This window comes from Stomoxys calcitrans, chromosome 1 (genome assembly GCF_963082655.1).
Source record: "Stomoxys calcitrans chromosome 1, idStoCalc2.1, whole genome shotgun sequence".
In the NCBI taxonomy this organism is placed as follows: Eukaryota; Metazoa; Arthropoda; class Insecta; order Diptera; family Muscidae; genus Stomoxys; species Stomoxys calcitrans.
The window spans coordinates 50,261,946-50,285,417 of NC_081552.1; the positions used below are offsets into that span (position 1 = coordinate 50,261,946).

At 32.9% G+C, this 23,472-nt stretch overlaps 1 protein-coding gene across 3 annotated transcripts in view; it reads left to right on the top strand.

The window, feature by feature from the left end:
• LOC106091817 (teneurin-m) overlaps positions 1-23,472 on the top strand; it is a 497,726-nt gene that overhangs the window by 199,189 nt on the left and 275,065 nt on the right. The window lies entirely within an intron of this gene.

Sequence of the window (23,472 nt, forward strand, 5' to 3'; positions counted from 1 at the left end):
TTTAGAAATTGAAGTACAGCGAAGAACAAAGCTTTTGTATGAAAAAATATGGACCATATAACAAAAAAGGGAACGACCACTTGTGGGGTTATTTTTATGCTCTCATCTAAAGTATTTAATTCATTTCAGAAGACCATAATGCCCGCCACCTCAACCACTGGCGGACGGATGATCCTAGACAAAAGTGGGGGCCATAGCCATTGCCATCACCACTAACATAAACAGTGGTCGGATCCCCGAACTATAGCAGACTACGAAAAAAAAAAATTCTAACATTTCTTCCAATACTTCTTCTTTTGTTGTGTGTGTGTTTTTCTCTTGGCCCACAAAAACACTCTGTGCTTTTTTGTTGTTTATAACAATTGAGCTGAAGGAGCAAATAGACAAACAAAAAGAAAACTACCTTTTTTGTTTTTGCTTTTGAAAGTCAAGTCAAGTGGTCAATATTTAGGAGTCATTCTTTAATATATTTTTCCTGTATATACAATACATACTTATGTGTCGGTCGGCCGGTGATGATGTCTTTGTTGCCATAGAATGCCCACACAGGGCCTCTCGGACCTGAATGAACAAATGAAAGCAGCTAATTATCTCATTTTCTGCCTCCTGGTGTTTCTTCAATTGGACTTGATCTTAAAGTAAAATCTAGTTAAATTTACCGCCATTGCGCTTGTGGATTTCAGCGTGCAATATTGTAATCTATGCTCCCTGTAGTTTAGTGAAGTTTCTCATTTGGTTTTCAACAGCTCTGCTCATCAAATTTAGTTAATCAGACTGACCGTTTAGATTGTCATCGCTTTGTTAAGGGAAGTCATGCTAGGAAAGTCAACAGCAATAGAAAGAAAAAATAGCACCATCTAAACTAAAGTGGATAACAAAGGGGGAAAAATGGTCATGGAATAGATTTGTCTATGAGGAGATTTTTGTAAAAAGATTGGGAGCAACAATTACATGGGGTAATAACGAAAATTGTTAAAATTTCATAAAATTAAAATTTTAATTTGGCAAAGTTTCCTAAGAAACTTAATTTTGACAACATTTCTTTTGATAAAATGTAGAAATATAGTTTTGGTAAACTTTGCTATAAAAATAAAAGTTTTAGAAAAATTTGTTGACATTTTCTTAAAATAAATAAAATTTTCTATGAATATAAATTTATTGACAAAATTATCAAGAAAAAATTTCTTTTTGACAAAATTTATACAAAATGTATATAGATATAAAATTTTAAAAAACTTTGCTATAAAAATAAAAGCAAAGTTTATTTCTTTAGAAATAAATTTTCTGAGGACAAATTATTTAAAAATTTTCATATTTTCTATGAATATAAAAATTGTACTGAATTTTCTTTAGAAGATTATCATGAAAACAACAAAAAAAAATTCACATAATAAAATATTTTTTTATTAAAAAGAGTTAAAAGAATTTTCTGCGGAAATAATATTTTAACCTTATTTCCCTTAAAAAATTTCAATAGAAATAAAAATTTTAAAGTTTTTAAATATACAAATTATTGAACTTTAATATCAATATGAGCCTGGAATGAAATGTTTTCGGGAGTAGATTACGAATCTGGCACTCAAAATTAGGTCGAAGTATACACAGTTTTGGAAAATGACATTAAAATTTGTGGTAACGTATCTAGGTGGCGCTCAGACTCTTTAAAACACCTCAAATAGGTTGTTTGACCCATTATGGCAATATTGGACTGATATAAAATGTATTTGAAAGTAGAGCACGAAGCTTATATTTACATTAAGGGCCAAGTGTCTGGATGGCCCCCCTCCCCCGAAATACCGCGCAAACAAGAAATTTTTACCAAAGTGGTAATATGGGACTCAAAAGAAAGGCATTTGGGAAGTAGAGTAAAGTTTTGCCCATGATCCGAGCAGGGCAAACTTTTCACACATCAATGAGAGCTTTCCAATTCAAGTTTAAACTGATAAGGGACCTCTTTTTATAGCCAAGTCCGAACGGCGTGCATTATTTCATTGGGTAGAATTAAATGGCTTGGTACCTCTCAAATTTCGCCAGCATTAAGAGGGGATAACCACCGCCTTAAATTTTTTCGATGTTCTCGCCAGGATTCGAACTTAGGCTATCATCGTCATAGGCGGACATGGGCTACAGTGGCACGAATTCCACATTTAGGGCGAAGTGTCCCCGATTCAGCTGGTTTTCTATAAAAATATTGTTTTTACAAAATTTTTATTTAAAAAAATTGACAAAATTTTCTATAGAAGTAAAAAAATGGGATAACATTTTTAGAGAAATTAATTTATTTTTAGAAACAAAAATCATTTTCATTATTTTCTACAAAAATTAGTTTTCGTCAAAATGTTTACAAAATTTTAATTCTATCGTAATTTTCTATCAAAATAAAATTTTACTTAATTTGAAATAGGAATAAAATGTAAACAACCCATCTACAGAAATAAAATTATGACAAAAGTTTTTATGGAAATAGAATTTAGACAAAAAGTTCTACAGAAAAACATGTTGACAAGGCGTTTCAGAAAATTGTGAAGTTTTTTACAAAATTTAAATATGACAAAATATTCTTTAAAATATAAATTTTGACAAAAATTTTCTACAGAAAACAAATTTTCACAAAATATTCTAGAAAAAGGAAATTTTTATTAAAATAAAGTTTCCCAGCAACTGAATTTTCTCATCACGTGCTATAAAATTCCCATTTGGTCAAATTTGTCTTAAATTCTCCAAAAAGTTCATATATAAAGAATGGGAAGCTAAAATGTTAACACCTTTTAAAGACAATCTCTGCATGTCAGCATTGATATCATCAATAATTGTTAAATATTTTTATTATTCAACCAATCGGCATAATTACATAAAGCAAGTTGTGAAATTTTTGTATTGAATATTTCATTAATGTCATAAAAAATAATACTAATTTGTTTAATAAAAGGTCTTTAATTATATGAAATGGCCAAATTCATATTCGTAGCCAATATTTCAACTGCACATATTTTCCAAAAAAAAAAACTCTTTTATTTAAATCAAGTTCATATTATGTTCAAAACTAATTAACAAAATTTTATGACTATTGCTTTTTGGGCTTTCGTTTTTGTATTTATCTCCTCTCTCTTGTACAACCGTTACATTTGAGCCGTATAAAAAATATGTATGTTAGCGTTAATTAATTAGAAATTAATTCAATTTAAGTTAATAGCTTGGAAAACGCAGAACTAAGGCATCACTAATAGCTACAGCTAGTCAAGTAGCCGGCTATTAGATCTAAGCATGACATAAAGAAGTCCATGGCGAATGTTTTTGGGGTTTCCGAAACTCCATAATGCTCCAACTGTAACCAGCCAAGAGAGTGTACTCGTACGTGCGCGTCTGTGAGTTTGTGTGAATGTTTGGTGGCTCCGCTGTTTGCTTGCAAGATGAAACACCATCAAGCCGTAACTAATGAGGGGCGTAAGTTAAGTGTCAAACCCTAGTTTCTTTTTAACGATATTTTTTGTTGTTGCCTTTTCGTCATACCCCTTTTGAAACTCGAAAAAACGTATTTAGATTTTAATTTATGGCAATGGGAAAAGAATTGGAACAACACAAACTATTTTTTGATTTTAATGATTTTTTGCCTTATTGTTTTTTGTTTTAAAGCCTTCGTTATGGTTTCTCTTTTTTAAAGACATATGAGATTCTTCTTGTTTTTTTGAGCCCTGTTTTTGAAGGAACAAACATAATGTTGTTAGGTTCTGTGATTTATTAAACTCAACACCAATTTTTGTATGCCCCCCAAAAAAAACCCCAAGTAATTGTTTCCCCTTTTCTTTGTAAAGGGGAGTTACATTTAGTTTAAACATCATAAATTTATTAATTAGATTTTTCAATTATTTTTTTTGCTGGGTCAATGTAGTTGGTGAGCTAAATATCTTAGAAGGTTTAGAAAAATTGCTGAAATATAAATCACCTTTCTTTTTGAAGATATCAACATTTAAAAATATTTAACCCATATCATATTATCAAATTAAATTATCTCGCTTTTATAACTTGAACATAAAAATGGATTTGTCATAATGAGAGTTTTAGTATTTTGAATTTGTTTTCAAGTTTCGTATATCAATTTCTTATACATATATATTATTTTTAATTTTTATAGTACCCTACACCACTACTGTGGTACAGGGTATTATAACTTAGTGCATTTGTTTGGAAAAAATCGGTGCAAAATTGGATATAGCTCCCATATATATGTTCGTCCCATTTGCAATTATAATGCAATAAAATAGTCATTTGTTAACCGAGGTTCTCGAAAAATGTGTACTAGCTGAGCCCGGCCCGCTCTGCTGCGCCCGATTATGCTATGTTGGAGAGGAGTACTCTAAATTTGAAAATTTCTGCGTAATTGTAGTTGAAATTGTATTCCAATTTTCTTATGGATTTTTCTACACTCCAGTACCTCTTATTTAAATCCCACATTGCAATGGTCAGTAAAAGTCCTTCTAGGGGTGTGGTGGACCCCAGAGACTTGGTCCCAAAAGTTAAAGTCAATTTCGTGCTATATTCCCAAAGACCATTCATTTAAGATCCATATTGCCATGGTCGGTAAATATGTCCGATTTGAGGGGTTTTATGGTGGTGGTGTGACCCACGAAACACTTAGTTCCGCAATTGGATATCAGATCCGTTTTCTACTCTCAAATACCTTTAATTTGAGTCCCATATTGTAGTGGTTGACCTATAGATCCGTTTGCCGGGTTTTGGGTGTGGGCGGCCCTGGCAATAAAAGTACCTTATACACCGTCTGGGTGGAACAGCTAAAGAAATAATACCGCAAACAACCGCAATGAAATTCTTATATTTTATTTTTCTTTATTCAAAGGACCGATAGGTTGTCATAACAAAGATACATGCGGATGATTATTTTTTACCCCTCTACCCTCTCTCTGTTCATGTTGGCATGCTTTTAATTGGATGAACTAAATCCAATTGGATCAAATAAATTCAATTGAAGATGACGCTAATTTAAATGTTAGTGCTACTCGCTTAGAGTGGATCATCATGTGGTGGTTGTCTATGAGTAGTCATTCATAGACAACCACCATACCATATGACTACCCATTAAATAGTCATCATTTAGTCTTTTTTTATACTCACCACCGAAGGATGGGTGGTGATTCCGTCATTCCGTTTTGCAACACATCGAAATATCCATTTCCGACCCTATAAAGTATATATATTCTTGATCAGCGTAAAAATCTAAGACGATCTAGGCATGTCTGTCTGTTGAAATCACGCAACAGTCTTTAAAAAAAAGAGATATTAAGCTGAAACTTTGCACAGATTCTTTTTTTTGTCCATAAGCAGGCTAAGGTCGAAGATGGGCTATATCGGACTATATCTTAATATAGCCCCCATATAGAGCGATTCTCCGATTTAGGGTCTTAAGCCCATAAAAGCCACATTTATTATCCGATTTTGCTAAAATTTGGGACAGTGAGCTATTTTGGGCCCTTTAACATCTTTCTTCAATTTGGCTTTAATCGGTCCAGGTTTGGATATAGCTGCCATATAGACCGATCCCTCGATTTAAGGTTTTGGGCCCATAAAAGGCGCATTTATTGTCCGATGTCGCCGAAATTTGGGACAGTGAGTAAAGTTAAGACCCTTGACATACTTCTGCAATATGCTAAGATCGGTCCAGATTTGGATATAGTTGCCATATAGATCGGTCTCTCGGTTTTAGGTTTTGTGGCCATAAAAGGCGCATTTATTGTCCGATGTCGCCGAAATTTGGGACACTGAGTCCTTCGACATCCTTTTTCAATTTGGCTCAGATCGGTTCAGATTTGGATATAGCTCTCGATGCAATGTTGTGGGCCCGGCCGAACTTAACGCCTTTTTACTTGTTTTTAAATCATATTTAATTGCCATATTAAACGATTTTCTGTGGTAAAAAACTAATTTGCCTGTCGCGGTGGCGATAGTTCTTACCATGTAAAACTCTTGAATAAAAAAGTGTTGCCCACGTCGTTTGGTCTCGTCTATCGATAAGCTAAAAATGGTTGCAACCTTTACGTTTAGGTTTGCAAATCCTTTTATTCGATACCCCTTTTATGACGTTGGGCATTTATGCCCGTTTTGGGGATTTTTGGGGTTGAGGAGGCCCCGTAGACACCTTGGACCAAATTGTTGTAAAAGATGTGTACGCAGCTTTCAAATATCTTTCGTTTGACACCCATATTGTCGGTAAATATGTCCTGTTGAGGGGTTTTGGGGGGGTGGGGAGGCGCCTCAGACAACAAGAAATAAATTTTTATATCAGCATTGGGTACTAACTTTAAATAGCTTTCATTTGATATCTATATTGTCCCAATCGGTAAATTTTTCCTGCTGGGGGCTTTTGGGTGGTAGGGAGGGCCCTCAGACAGCAAAATATAAATTTTTGTGTAAGATTTGTATTCGACTTTTAAATACCTTTCATTTGATACCCTGTTGGGGGTGGGGGCCCCCCGACACTTACGTTAACATTTTAATGCCAAGTTCGTACTCTACCCTCAAATACCTTTTATTTGATACTTATATTGCCCAAAGCGGTGGAAGTATTCCTTGGGGCTTTTTTGGGGGTGAGGGAACCCCCCGAAACTTAAGAGTGAAATTTGTATACCAAATTCGTACTATACTCTTAAATACATTTCAATTAATACCCATATTGTCCCAAATGTCGTGCTTTTTGGATACCATAAGGTGGCCCACAAAATTTCGCTTAAATCGGTCCACGCATCTCCGAATTTTAATCGATCTATATCCTGATAGAGCCCACATTTAAACCGATCTTCCGATCATGCTTTTTGAGCCTCGACAAGGCGCAATTCTTATCCGAATGGACTGAAATATTACCCAATGACTTGTACTATGGTCTTCAACATTTAATTCACTTATTGTCCAAATCGGACTTTAGCTTGATATATCTCCAATAGCACGACAATTCTTATCCATTATTCTTTGATTGCCTAAAAAGAGATACCGCTCAAAGAACTCGACAAATGCTATCCATGGTGGAGGGTATATAAGCACTTAGCACGCTCTTACTTGTTTTTGGATACTTTTGGGTATGCCTTTATGTCAATTTTATTGATAGTCGGTCGTCGTATCTGCATAGAAATTTTGTCTTAAATGAGTATTTAACTAATTGTTTTGGATTTATCGCTTATTAAATATAATTGCTGAATCCCTTTGAACTTCATATTCCCCATATAAAGGGTGATTTTTTTGAGGTTAGGATTTTCATGCATTAGTATTTGACAGATCACGTGGGATTTCAGACATGGTGTCAAAGAGAAAGATGCTCAGTATGCTTTGACATTTCATCATGAATAGACTTACTAACGAGCAACGCTTGCAAATCATTGAATTTTATTACCAAAATCAGTGTTCGGTTCGAAATGTGTTCAAATTTTGACAAATTTTGTTCAGCGATGAGGCTCATTTCTGGTTGAATGGCTACGTAAATAAGCAAAATTGCCGCATTTGGAGTGAAGAGCAACCAGAAGCCGTTCAAGAACTGCCCATGCATCCCGAAAAATGCACTGTTTGGTGTGGTTTGTACGCTGGTGGAATCATTGGACCGTAGTTTTTCAAAGATGCTGTTGGACGCAACGTTACGGTGAATGAACACATTTCGAACCGAACACTGATTTTGGTAATAAAATTCAATGATTTGCAAGCTTTGCTCGTTAGTAAGTCTATTCATGATGAAATGTCAAAGCATACTGAGCATCTTTCTCTTTGACACCATGTCTGAAATCCCACGTGATCTGTCAAATACTAATGCATGAAAATCCTAACCTCAAAAAAATCACCCTTTAGAATGCATGCTTGAATGGATCTTCTTTAGTTTCTTTCTATTGGGATATAATTAAATAGTTTCTATTACATGGGCTATAAGCATTCATTTCTTGTTTGAATTTTTTCTCTTTGGTATAATTTAATGTGACATTTTTTTAATTTTCATAATTGACATTGGGTTCAATAAGATTTAAATCTTGTTAATTGTTATTATTTATGTATTTTACCAAACGCCCACTATTTTCTTTAGCTTAGGCGGTTTGCGGTTGTCAGAAGTGCCCTTCTAACATAACACCCACAGCAAGGAAAAAAAAACAAAAACAAATGGTATACGAGCATCACCCCTTGGCCTCTATTCAGTCCCCAGCTTTTTATGTCGCAATGACATATGCGCCTCATTAAAAGCCCAACACAACATTTGAATTAACATTTCGTCATCAATGGAATAAAGAATTAAAATTGGTATGGTAAGAGTGATAGAGAGAGAGAGGGAGGATAGACAACGATATGCTAAATATTCCACATGAAATGTCATTCATCATTGGCCTTTTAGTAAGATTCAAAATCTAAAACCAAGGAAGGCAAGAGCAAAAATAAAAAAAAAACACTTTAACAAAATTATTTCCATATGCAACAAAAATAGACAACATGAGAAAGCAAATGGAAACTTTAGTTGTGCCGCCCTTTTGGTTGTAAGGGGAATTGCAACCAGCCAAACACCACAAAAACATTCCCTACGAATTCCCCAAAAATCCAAACATGAACTGACACATCAGTTGATGAACTACTTAGCAGGGAATTGAAAATGTTGTGAAGTGAACATTCATAGATTGCTAGTTTAGCTAGAAACACATTTTTAGTTTTATTTTTTGAAGAGGGAGTAAAGCTGGAATATATTTTTGACAGCTGAACAAGAATTGATGGATGTTTGTATGTTGGGTATGTTGTAACACTGGCATTTCTATGCGAATTGCCAAACATCAACCCTTAATGGAAATGTTCGGGCAATGAAATTCCAACTCAATTTAATAAGAACTAATGTTTTAACTTTATTTGGTCATGCATAATGTATAAGGGTTAGCAATAGCCATAGTGAAAATGAAAGTGGCTATGACATACTGCTATTGGGTATCATCATTTCTAGAGGTAATTGAAATGGACAGCAAGGCCAAGATGACAGTTTTCAAGCAGCGAACTTAGGCATCATTGTCATCTATTATTGATGATGACGATGATGATGATGAGGTATTACATTAATAATATTACAAAAGTTAATGTTAATTTTTAAATACTACTTTCATTTTTAATGCCATACAATGATTGATTACTATTTTCCTCTTTTTCTCTACTCCTACACTGGAGCTCTTGATGACAAATAACAACTGACCTTCTTGAAAATTAATCAAAATTTCATTTATTTCTATTTGATAAGAATTGACAACATTATTTTTGTTGTTTCTACTTTTTCAAATGCCTTGGCACGTTCCCTGGGTTTTTGTGATTCAAATGCGTTGACAGCTTATCGCCATCTTCGTTTGCATTTCAATGCGCAAATCTGTTCGTTGCTTCTTCCATTCTCTATTAAAAAAAATGAGAAACGCAAAACTTCTGTCTAATCTTTAATCGAAATTCTAAGCAAGCGTTAAAATGAAGCCACTAAAGATTGTCAGCGGAATAGAAGCAACCAAAAATTGTTAAAAATCTGATATTTGCATTTCTCTACATATACAGCTGAACGCAAAAATGCAAACTTTTCAAATTGAACTCTAAAAATACAGGTCACACAGCATACAGCAAAATAAATTGCATAAGAATAGCAATAAGTATGCGACAAATCCAATAAATTTATTTTTATAGTCACATACACATCTACATACATATGTATGTTGAGTTTAAGTATGCGGCCATGGACGTAACAATTGAACTTAGTCTATACATCCAATTAAATTTTGTTGTTTTGGGTGATCAGTTACAAATTTGAGTTTGTTATTTAAAAAATGATTAATAAATGAAAATGAATTTTATAGCAAAATTATTTTGCATTTTTTTGTAATACAAAATATATTTAACTGGAAGTCTGTAACAGACTTTTATAGGCGAAGGAAACCTACACCAAGTTGAGTTCTTATTGTTTTTGTATCACTTGGGTTGGCTTTGACACTGAACGCCTGGATTCAAATCCTAGCAAAAACATCAGACAAAATTTTCATCGTCGGTTCTCTAATGCTGGCGACATCTGAGGTACTTGGTACCATGTAAAAACTTCTTCAAATTTAGAAAACTTTAGTTTTTTTAATGAAAACTAACTGAAACACTTGAAAAATGTTTATACGCTTACATACGCGCAAATCGTTTGCACTCATTAATTAGGTTAACACACTTTTGTACACGAATAATAAGTTGATCAAACCAATTATGTAGAAATGCGATATCAATTCGTTTGGGATTATAGAACTAATATCAAACTAAAATACAGCATAAGATTGTTATTAGGATTAAATGGCAGAACAAATTGATATAGAGATTTAAAAGTTTACTAATTGTTACAAGTACCTGAGGTAACAAATCCCATTTCACATATTAATGATTGCAGGAAACAAATTCTCAATTCAGAAATTTTAGTTTTTGTTGAGATTCGTAGATTTTTTTCTTGTTTACTACCATTCAGAGTTACCCATTGCACCTATAGAGAACTGAAATACATTTCTATAATCGAACAATAGCTAAAGGGTTGTTAGTTTTTAAAATTTTTATAAAAATTCAATTGTTGTTTAAGAATAATGATGATTTTGTATGTAAGTAAATTGTAAGCAAATTGAGATTTCAACAAATGTAATTGGTTAGATCATTATTAAGCTTGAAATTCTTATAAAAATATTTATGTGTGCCTGAAAAAGTTTCCATATGCATAACTTTGTCTTGTTTAGATTGTTTTTTAAATAAATTGTACTTTGTAAAAACATAAAAGCGAATCCTATGTACACATCTAAAAGTGAAATATCTTTTTCCACAAGAATTATGGCTACATCGCATTTAGATTTTGTAATTTGAATATAATTTCGTTTGATGTTTTAAGACTAATAATAGTTTTATGTAGAAATAAACTTGTTTAAAGGATTAAAAGCCTAATCGTATTAATATGAAGATTTCAGAAAATGTCATTGTTTAGGCCAGGATAAAGCTGCAAAATCATATTAATTGTATATATGTGTGCAAAAATCGTATTTTATTCCGAATCTGCAGAGAATCTTATGCACACCTGAAATAGTTACATACCCTTTTCTTCACGGACATTAGGTAGATCGTTTTTAGTGTTTGAAATTTGAATATCAATTCGTTTCATGTTGCAGGACTTATAACAGTTTCAAGTGTAAATAAACTTGTTGTAAGGATTAAAAGCCAAAACAAATTAATATACGAATTTACAAAAATATTAGTGGTTAGATCGGAATTAAGCTACGAAATTATATTAAATTTTTTTAATGTGTGCATAAAAACTTCCTATAAAGATAACCCTATTTTTTTTGTTTGGATCTTTTTTGAGCAAAATCGTATTTTGTTCAGAATCAACAGCGAATTATATGCACACACGAAATAGTGAAATGTTTTTTATACACAAATGTTAAGTAGATCTTTTTTAGGTTTTGAAATTTGAGTATCAATTCGTTCAAAGCAATAAAAATATGCAAAAAGTTTAAAAAAAAAATTGGCGAAAAAGCCAAAACCTGTTGATCTGCAGATGGTTAAAATGTTAAAGGCTTCAAAAGAATGCTTATTAAACACTTTGATCAACCTTTGTCTATTGGGTCTTACTAAAAGTACTTTTGTGGGCACGCAAAAACTTTCTATTTTAAAGGTATTTTTGGTTTCCTTTGTTCTCTAGCCAAGTTCCTAGCGTGCTTGGATTACTAGTGCTAGGGTCGCGGGTTCGATTCGCAACAGAGGCCTGATCTGTCGCTACTATGATATCTAAATTAGACTGTTAAAAAATAGGCTACTTACATAACCTATTTTGAAATAATATTTGATCGCCACAATGAAATCTTTTACATGCTCCAACTAGCGGTTAGCAATAAGGCGATTGTTCATGCATAAAAATGTGACATCAATTCATTTAAGTCTTTTAAAACGAATCCTTTTTAAATATGTCAACAGAATGCTGTAAGGATAAACGAGTTAAACAAATTGATTTGAAGGATTGAAACAATGAATTTTGACACATTATTGGTCGGTTATTCAAATAAATTCGAATTCTTTACGTGTTACATTAGATTATAATTGAATGCACATATACAAACGTTTGAGATGCTCTTGCTCGTTGAAATACAGGATATAAACATTTTATATCACTTCGTTCGTGTTTTTATAAGGAAAACCTCTAAAATGTGCTAGAAAAGATACTGCTAGGAATAAGCGGTTTAATGAATTAATATAAAGAATTAAAATAACGCATTTTTTTCCTTATTAGCTATCAATTTAAGCGAATATGATATATTTGTTAGTGCAAGTTTAAAGTTATAGATATTCAAAACTTTTAAAAAGTTTATTTTTTTAATTCTTAAATTTTTTCGTTTTCTTATTTCTATTTTCTAATATATTTGATATATAAAAGACAGCACACATGGGTATCTTATGCTATAAGTTGAAATTACGCATTGGTTATAATTACGCAGATTCTAATTTATACATTTTTTATAGCAATTCGTTTGAGTCTTTTAGTAACCATCTAAATTGTGTTAACTTAAATTGCTGATGGGATCAAAGAGATAAACGAATTGATATGAAGAACTGAAATTACTTATTTTGTTCTATTATTAGTCGTCTATCGAAGTGAATTAGATATTACTATGTGTGCAAGTATTAAACCGCATAATTCCAATTTCCAAAAAAAAATTATATACTTTTTTCATGCTTTGCTTTAAGCAACTGTTTATTTAGATAATATATGAACGCACCCAAAGAAATCTTGTATATGCTCCAGTAACGATCAAGAGTTAGGAAAAATTCCAATTCATAAAATTTTTATGTCAATTCGTTTGCACATTTTATGAAGAAAACTTCTAAATGTTTATGCAAATTGCTGTTAGGATTAAAGCGTTAAATAAATTGATAAGAAGGACTGAAATAACGCATATTGTTTGTTTATTAGTCTTTTATTCAGGAGAATTTAACTTCTTTATGCGTGCAGAGCGTAAAGTCAGTTTCCAAATATGTGGGAACTAAATCTTTTCGATTTTCCCATTTTGTATATGGAAATAATATCAAGTATGGCTAACCTCGATTGAGAAATTTTATTTAGCTTATATGACACTTTTATTACAATTTTCGGTTTGTATTTTATGTGACCCGAAATTCTTTATTAAAAGTGACAGTTTTCAGAAATTTCATTCTGAACTTTTAATTAAAAAAAAATTATTAACCTCAAGATTTATGTTTTAATTTTGGGATCTATGTATTAAAAACGCATCTTTTTGATCTTGAAATTTTATTTTTTGATGTTTTATGGGATTTATTATTTATAATTTTGACCTGCATAAGTTGCCTTAGCTCCCCAAACAGGGGCACACGTAAAGTTTTACTACATTGGCCATGACTATTTTGCCCCATTTTCCGTTAAGTTGCCATACAAATTTTATTATGTATATGACATTTATTTCGTTAAAGCATATTTCATGGTCTTATACAATGGTGATTATACATGTGTATGCCGAGTATTATTTTGCCTTTTAAATAAAAAAAGGCAATTTTATTGAATGTTTTTGTTTTAAGAAGATTTCCATAATTTATTAACTATTAAAAATGGTTTTTAAAATTATATATTATGGCGCTTAATTGGAATGTAAATTTTCTATAGAGAAAATTTCCTAAAATTTGCAGTTTGATGTTTTTGAATGATTTTTGGGTTTTACGATTTGAGAAGCTTTTTTTGAGTTTTCGTTTCCCTAGATTTTATAGCCCCTAAAACTTATCTGCTGATCTATTTTGTATTTTTAAATTATCTGTTGGTAGATGCCTAACTACTTTACTTGAATGCTAATGTCTTTATTCTATTGGCTCATGAAGAATTTAACTTTAAAGGTAAACCATACATCTTGTATTTTAAAGGAAAATTAAGGCCATGTTTGTATGTCTTCTATTTTCTGAGGAATGTCATTGCCATCGGCTCATATTTCTTCTTTGAAGGGGACGGTTTTCAAAAGCTTTTTCTGGAATTATATTTTCTCTGTTTTTAACTTTTTATGGCCTTCTCTTGATTCCTTTGATTTTCACATATATGTAAGCACATGTATGTTGTTAATTTATTTTTATGTATGTAAATTTTTTTGTTTTTTTGTTGAAATTGTCAAATGCTTCTTGTTTTCAAACATTAAAGCCAGCGAGCGAGTGCTGATCAGTCCATCACTTCAAAATGTCTGCTTTTGTTTGGGGTCTATAAAAAATTTCTAAATTAGAATTTTATGGGTGCCGCATTTTGAATTTCAGATTACGTTGACATTTCAACACTTTGCACTTCAATAAAATCACCAAAAATATGGAAATTTTCCCCAGTAAAGAAAAAAAACAAGCATTTGAAAATTCAAATTAATTTCAATAATGGCTGGTGAACTAATTTTATGATTCGGTCTTTGGTATGTGTAGGCCCTTAGGGTCTTTTGTATTCCTAAAACCCACACAATACCAACAGCAACAACATTAAGCCAGGGGAGGAGACTACCAACGACTACCTATATGGGAGGACCAAGTTGTGCACTTTGTATCGCACCGTATGGTATAGTAATTAGTTTTAAACATTTTATGTGTGCAGTTTTAAATTTATCGAAAGGCAGCTCCCTCAAACTCCGCACTGACGAAAATATGTTGAGAGCAGCCCAACGTTGCGGTACCCGGAATATCTGTGCAGGTTGTTAATTAATGAGCATTGAATGGTAGCCCATTGATGTCAAGTGGTAAGAAGGGAGACCTTCTTTTGCTGTCTCAAATGCACACAAGTCAAAATGACATTTTAATTTTTCATTCTGGGCGCTAGAAGGTGCGTACACACGTACACTCGTTTTTATTACATTTAAGTTCGGAGATATAGCAACAACAAGACACATTTGTCTTATGTTTTGTTGTGGAGTCGTTAATGGCATGTTTAAATCTTTGTTGTTGGAACACTAAAGAAATTATGCTGTTGAAAAACCCAATTTCTCTAGTGAAAAATGACAGCTGAGCTTCAACGTATGCTTGGAATATGTTTTCAACCTGTCGCATTTGTAGAGGAAAAAAAAACATTTAAATTTTTTCAAAATTAGGAATAACCTTAAAGGATTTAAAGTTATGGGGAGTAAAGAGAATAAACATCAAACTAAAAAAAAACATATTTACAAAAATAAAAAAATAATAAAAATTTAGTATGGAAAAATATTTAAAATTTTTAAAAGAAAAAAACCCAAAAAAATTTATATTTTATTAAAAGTAGTGAAAAATAAAAATAAATAAATATAAATAAAAAAAGAGCGCTTAAAACTTTTTAAAAAATTTTTATAAATTAGTTTTAATACAAACAAATTTTAAAAGAAAAAAAATTTTATAAGAAAAAAAATACAAATTCACAACACCCTCGGCGTATAATAATTAACGCAGGCTCACATTTTATTCGAAGAGTATACGACATTAGCAATGCAAGTTTCGAAGAAGTAAACGAAGAAAAACTAAAAGAAATATTAAAGCTAAACTATTTTTCGGAAAGAACCATATCCAATTTGATAAGGCATGTGAAAACGTCCAGCAACAATGGAACCGAGGAAAGGGAGCCAAAGATATATTTGCCTTTAACATATATTCCAAATTTCTCTGGGAGATTCAGTAATTCAAACACGTACAAAAAAACAAATACCAAGTAGCACAGAGAACCCACATTACCGTAAATAAATTTTTTGGTAATACAAAATCCAAAATATGGAAGGAAGCTAAGTCGAAAGTTGTCTACAAAATAACAATGGGGACAAATCCGACATATGCCAAAAGAATAAAAGGAAAAGTTATGAGGAGTTAAAATGAAATTGTATAAAATTTAATTTAATTAAGTTTTTAATACAAACAAATTAAAAATGGAAAAAAATAACCAAGAATTTTTATTAGAAAAAATTAAAAACAAAAGAAAAATATAAATAAAATATTTAAGAATAGAAAAAAACACAAATTTTTAATGAAAAAAATAACTAAAAAAGAGTATTAGGGCGGTCTACAAGGATCGCAATTTCGTGCTTCCGCCTACCTACTAACTAGTGAGCAGTGCAATGGTAGAAGTATGTCCTTCGAATGAACAGTTAGGTCTTGTTATTCAATCCATTCTTAAAGCGCAGTAAGAAAAAAGTAATAAGAATCTAACAGCCAACATCGCTTCAAAAAGACATCATACATAAATAGCACACAAAAAGCAATAGACAATGAAACTTTTTTTTCAAAAAATTTAAATTTTATAGAAAAAAAAAATATAAAAGAAAAGGCGTAGAAATACAAAGCTTTTTATAGAGAAATATCAACAATAGAAAAAAATTTAATTTTGTACACCCATAGAAAATAGTTTGCTAAAAATAGCAAACACTGTCTGCTGAATATTAGTAGTTAATTTTGGTGCAATTGTAGCAGTAGTTCTTCGATTACAGCTGTAGTACTGCAATTTCAGGGTAGCAAGCTAACTGCTGAAAATGACTGAAGGGGATGTTAGAAGAAACAAGTAAAAGCGTGCTAAGTTCGGCCGGGCCGAATCTTATATACCCTCCACCATGGATTGCATTTGTCGAGTTCTTTTCCCGGCATCTCTTCTTAGGCAAAAAAGGATATAAGAAAAGAGTTGCTCTGCTATTAAAACGATATCAAGATATGGTCCGGTTCGGACCACAATTAAATTATATGTTGGAGACCTGTGTAAAATTTCAGCCAATTCGTATAAGAATTGCGCCCATTGGGGCTCACGAAGTAAAATAGACAGAACGATTTATATGGGATCTGTATCGGGCTATAGAACGATTCAGACCATTATAAACACGTTTGTTGATGGTCATGAGAGGATCCGTCGTACAAAATTTCAGGCATATCGGATAATAATTGCGACCTCTAGGGGTCAAGAAGTCAAGATCCCAGATCGGTTTATATGGCAGCTATATCAGGTTATGAACCGATTTGAACCTTATTTGACACAGTTGTTGAAAGTAAAAATAAAATACGTCATGAAAAATTTCAGCCAAATCGGATAGCAATTGCGCCCTCTAAAAGCTCAAGAAGTCAAATCCCGAGATCTGTTTATATGACAGCTATATCAGGTTATGAACCGATTTAAACCATACTTGGCACAGTTGTTGGATATCATAACGAAATACTTCGTGCAAAAATTCATTCAAATCGCATAAGAATTGTGCCCTCTAGTGGCTCAAGAAGTCAAGACCCAAGATCGGTTTATATGGCAGCTATATCAGATTATGGACCGATTTGAACCATACTTGGCACAGTTGTTGGATCTCGTAACAAAACACGTCATGCAAAATTTCATTCCATTCGGATAAGAATTGCGCCCTCTAGAGGCTCAAGAAGTCAAGACCCAAGATCGCTTTATATGGCAGCTATATCAGGTTATGGACCGATTTGAACCATACTTGGCAAAGTTGTTGGATATCATAACAAAACACGTCGTACACAATTTCATTCTGATCGGATAAGAATTGTGCACGCTAGAGGCTCAAGAAGTCAAGACCCAAGATCGGTTTATATGGCAGCTATATCAGGTTATGGACCGATTTGAACCATACTTGGCACAGTTGTTGGATATCATAACAAAACACGTCGTACACAATTTCATTCTGATCGGATAAGAATTGCGCACGCTAGAGGCTCAAGAAATCAAGACCCAAGATCGGTTTATATGGCAGCTATATCAGGTTATGGACCGATTTGAACTATACTTGGCGCAGTTGTTGGATATCATAACAAAACACGTCGTGCAAAAATTCATTCCAATCGGATAAGAATTGCGCACTCTAGAGGCTCAAGAAGTCAAGACCCAAGATCGGTTTATATGGCAGCTATATCAAAACATGGACCGATATGGCTCATTTACAATACCAACCGACCTACACTAATAAGAAGTATTTGTGCAAAATTTCAAGCGGCTAGCTTTACTCCTTCGGAAGTTAGCGTGCTTTCGACAGACAGACGGACGGACGGACGGACGGACGGACGGACGGACGGACAGACGGACGGACATGGCTAGATCGACATAAAATTTCACGACGATCAAGAATATATATACTTTATGGGGTCTCAGACGAATATTTCGAGTAGTTACAAACATAATGACGAAATTAGTATACCCCCCATCTTATGGTGGAGGGTATAAAAATAGAACACATATGTAAATGTGTGTCTCAGTGAATGTTTATAATCACCACTGAATGTATACTTTTCATAACCTTTTTTCTTTAAATTTAGATACAAAAGAAAAATGCGAACAAGCTCAGGCACAGTGAATGTTTATAATCACCACTGAATGTATACTTTTCATAACCTTTTTTCTTTAAATTTAGATACAAAAGAAAAATGCGAACAAGCTCAGGCACATTTCGCAATGTATACCAATGAATGGATGAGGTAGCTTCTTTACAATAATAATCCACGAATTAAAATCATCACTTCCAACAAAATTTCCGTAAAAAGTAGCATACACATTTTGTTTTCAGTAGACTTGTGTACTGAAAACAGCAGATTTGTTAATTGAAATAGCGGTAAGAAATGTTTACTAATATAGCAGCCCTATGTTTGCAAAAACAGCAGTGAAGTCTGTTTTTCCATTATCAGCAGACAAAAATTGCTGTTTTAGCAAACATTTTTGTTGTTTCGAATCACAAATTTGGTCGAGAAAAAAATCGAGAACTTTTTTTAAAAAAAAAAACTAAGGAAAAGTTGGTAAAATGGCAAGGAATTCGGACAAAGGAAAGAACATAACTCAAAAATTCTGGATTTACTTGAGCACTCAAATAGAAACGACAGAGAATTTGACATTTCTTCTATCCGTTGAAGTTTTTTTAACTTTTAAATCCGTCTATCTTTTAAAATCGGTTTGTTTTTGTTTTTCTATCTTGTAATAGAAACCGAGTACCCTGGTCTGCATCTAGCCAGACAATATCCGATTGTATGATTCCAAATGAAAATATTTTTTTCTTAGAATTTACAAGAAAATTTGTAAAAGAAGAAAATAGTTGCAAATTCATTATAAAGAAATGGAAAATTTCTTAAAAAAAAATTAAACATTCGTAAAATTTTTATAAGAAAATAATTTTTCTTTACAAAAAAAATTATAAGTTTTAATGAAATATAGAAAAAATTAAATTTTATAGAAAAAAAATATATTAAAGAAAAACAAAATCAAACCTTAATTTGAACTAAAGAAGAACTAAAAGTTTCAAACGAAAAAAAAGATAATTATTTTTAAAAATCGATTTCCGAGATATATTTAATGTTTAATCTTTTTGATTTTTTTAATAACCATTCACTTTAATATTTCATGTAAAGAAAATATTTTTTGCTGACAAACATTTTTTTAAATAAATTCTTTTCTTTCATTACAGGTATGTAAATGATTTTCGACCAAAAACAAAATGGCTCAATAGTAAGTTTACGTTTGCTCTATACATTTCTTGTCACTACATATTTCTGTATGCCATTTTCTCTTTACCAATCTCCAACCACTTTGCATTTTTCTTGTGTGCTTTCCCTTGAAGGATATTCCTTAAAATACCTTTGCCTTTGCATAAGGTTTCCTTAAGTGCTTATGCACTCAATTAGTGCGGCAATCAAACATTTTGTGGTCATTTGATATGAGGCTCTTCATTATACCACATTTTAGTCTACTTAAAATGCAATTTAGAAACAGAAAGGTAGAGGGAAATTAAAACACAAAAACCGGAAGCTACTGGCATAAACACTTGAAATATGAGATGTTTATTACGGAAAAAATACAAAAAGTAGCAAGGGCAAATATATAGTAGCATAAGTTCTAATTGAAACCTAAAAAAACAAGTAGAAAAATAATACTGACACACTCCCTTAATTAGAGTAATGGCAATAATTTCATTAAATACATACATATGTTGTTATCAAAAAAAAAAGAACAAGAACAAGTTTTCTTAAATACTAGTAATGAAGTCATATTTTACTGGCAGCCTTATAAATCCCAAATAAAATCAAGAAACCTTTTTTCATATATACTTATTTCAGATTTTTTTTTTTTTGTTTGATTGTAAAGCAAAACAAAAACATTTGCTTATCACTTTTATATGCTTCATACATTGTTCTGCTAAAGTGCATTGCATTGTTAAAAAAAAAAAAAAACAAGAAATATTGAAAATTAAGTTTCAAATCTGAGCAATGAGCTCACTCACTATTTCCGTTTGGTGATAATAACACAAAAAAGAAAAAACAAGTTAAATCGTGCTAAGTTCGGCCGGGCCGAATCTTATATACCCTCCACCATGGATCGCATTTGTCGAGTTCTTTTCCCGGCATCTCTTCTTAGGCAAAAAAGGATATAGGAAAAGAGTTGCTCTGCTATTAAAACGATATCAAGATATGGTCCGGTTCGGACCACAATTAAATTATATGTTGAAGACCTGTGTAAAATGTCAGCCAATTCGAATAAGAATTGCGCCCTTTGGGGGCTCAGGTTGTAAAATAGAGAGAACGATTTATATGGGATCTGTATCGGGCTATAGACCGATTCAGACCATAATAAACACGTTTGTTGATGGTCATGAGAGGATCCATCGTACAAAATTTCAGGCATATCGGATAATAATTGCGACCTCTAGGGGTCAAGAAGTCAAGATCCCAGATCGGTTTATATGGCAGCTATATCAGGTTATGAACCGATTTGAACCTTATTTGACACAGTTGTTGAAAGTAAAAATAAAATACGTCATGCAAAATTTCAGCCAAATCGGATAGGAATTGCGCCCTTTAGAAGCTCAAAAGTCAAATCCCCAGATCTGTTTATATGACAGCTATATCAGGTTATGAACCGATTTCAACCACGCTAGAGGCTCAAGAAGTCAAGACCCAAGATCGGTTTATATGGCAGCTATATCAGGTTATGAACCGATTTAAACCATACTTAGCACAGTTGTTGGATATCATAGCAAAACACGTCATGCAAAATTTCATTCCAATCGGATAAGAATTGCGCACTCTAGAGGCTCAAGAAGTCAAGACCCAAGATCGGTTTATATGGCAGCTATATCAAAACATGGACCGATATGGCCCATTTACAATACCAACCGACCTACACTAATAAGAAGTATTTGTGCAAAATTTCAAGCGGCTAGCTTTACTCCTTCGGAAGTTAGCGTGCTTTCGACAGACAGACGGACGGACGGACGGACGGACGGACGGACGGACGGACGGACAGACGGACGGACATGGCTAGATCGACATAAAATGTCACGACGATCAAGAATATATATACTTTATGGGGTCTCAGACGAATATTTCGAGTAGTTACAAACAGAATGACGAAATTAGTATACCCCCCATCTTATGGTGGAGGGTATAAAAATGGCAGAGATGTATTAAAAATTTTATAATTTATATATTAATAAACACATTTTGTTGTAGATGCAAACACAAAATACAAAGTATATCTATGGCAATTGATTCATGCTTTCGTTTGTTTTCTAATTTTTAATGAGAATAATATTTTAATAAAATTAATTAACAGTAGTGAGAGAATTCAAATTTAGCTATTAGTCTGAAAAATAAAAAAGTGACCTGTGCATTATTACATCGAAAAACAAATGCCAACAGTATCTTGATCACCAGAATAACAACACGCAGTTTTCTAATTTTTAAGGAAAATACTTTCCTTTGGTTAAAGACTTTTAACTTAAAATTAAGAAATGTTTATTAAATAGTATTTGAATGACTTAAACATCTTTAACTAGGCGTCTAAAAAAAAAAAAATTAATTGAAATTTGAGGCAACCGTAGCTCAGAGGTTAGCATGTGGTGCTGATCGCCAGGGTTCGAATCCTGGCGCCAACATCATTAAAAAGTTTTCAGCGTACCATGTGGTGTGGGAGCCATGTATAAAAACGTCTCCACAAAGAGTTCTCGCACTGCTGCACGCCGTTCGGATTCGGCTATAAAAAGGAGGCCCCGTATCATTGAGCCTAAACTTGAATCGGACATCACACAGTGATATGTGAGTAGTTTACCCCTGTTCCTTAATGGAATGTTCATGGGCTAATTTGCATCTATAATTAAAAGTTATATATAATTAAAAGTTAAGAAATTGGCTTCGGAAAGGGGACAGCAGTAAAAAAAGCGTGCTAAGTTCGGCCGGGTCGAATTTTGGGAACCCACCACCATGGATACTGCTAAATTTTTTTTTAAAATTAAGTTTAGATGAAGGACATAATTTTATTGTTTTTTTGGAACGTACAGTTGTTGGAAGTGATAACAAAGCGAATGTGTAACATTTTAACGAAATCGGACGAAAATTGCGGTTTTCAGGGGCTAAAGATGTCAAACAGGGAGATCGGTTTATATGACAGCTATATCAGGTTATAGACTGATTTGGACCGTATTTGGCACAGTTGTTGGAAGTAGTAACAAAACACTACATGCTAAATTTCACCAAAATCGGGAGATCGGTTTGTATGGGAGCTAAGTCAGGTTATAAACCGATTTGGAGTGCACTTGGCACAGTTGTTGGAAGTCCTAACAGAAAACTACACGCAGTGCAAACATTTCAGACGAATCGGACAAAAATTGTGGCTTCCAGGGGCTCAAGAAGTTAAATCGAGAGATCGGTTTATATGGGAGCTATATCAGGTTATAGACCGATGTGGACCGTACTTGGCACAGCTATTAAAAGTCAGAACAGAACACCACGTGCAAAATTTCAGCCAAATCTGACGAAAATTGTGGCTTCCACGGCCTCAAGGAGTCAAATTGGAAAATCGGTTTATATGGGAGCTATAGCGAAATCTGAACCGATATGACCCATTTGCAATCCCCATCGACCCACATTAAGTATCTGTGCAAAATTTCAAGTGACGGACGGACGGACATGGCTTTTTCGAATCATAACATTAAGGCGATCAAGAATATAAACACTTCATGGGATCTTAGACGAATATTTCTAGGTCTTACAAACGGAATGACTAGATTAGTTTACCCCCATTCTATGGTGGTGGGTATACAAATAATATTTGTCTCAAAAAAAAAAAAAGAAACAAGTTGATAGTTATTTGGGGATTATGTTAATGTGAAACTCGTTGTAAAAAGTTACTTCAGTTAATATAAAGGGGTTTAAATATAGGGATATATATATGATCCTTATTTTAAAGCATTAAGCTATGATAGAGGAATAGCTAGATATACAGAAGAACAGATAAGGCAGGCATTCATACAGATAGACCGACATAGCGATACAACGACTGAACGATATAGAGGACAGACGAACAGACAGTTGGACAAGCGGTCAGATAGACTTACTAAGAGAGAGATATGTCGACGGATTGACTGCCAAAGAGACAGAAGCTTTAATGTTTGCCTGTTTTGGAAGAATTTGGTATATAGAAATTTTTAGATGAATCCATAGAGTTGGTTTGCCTGG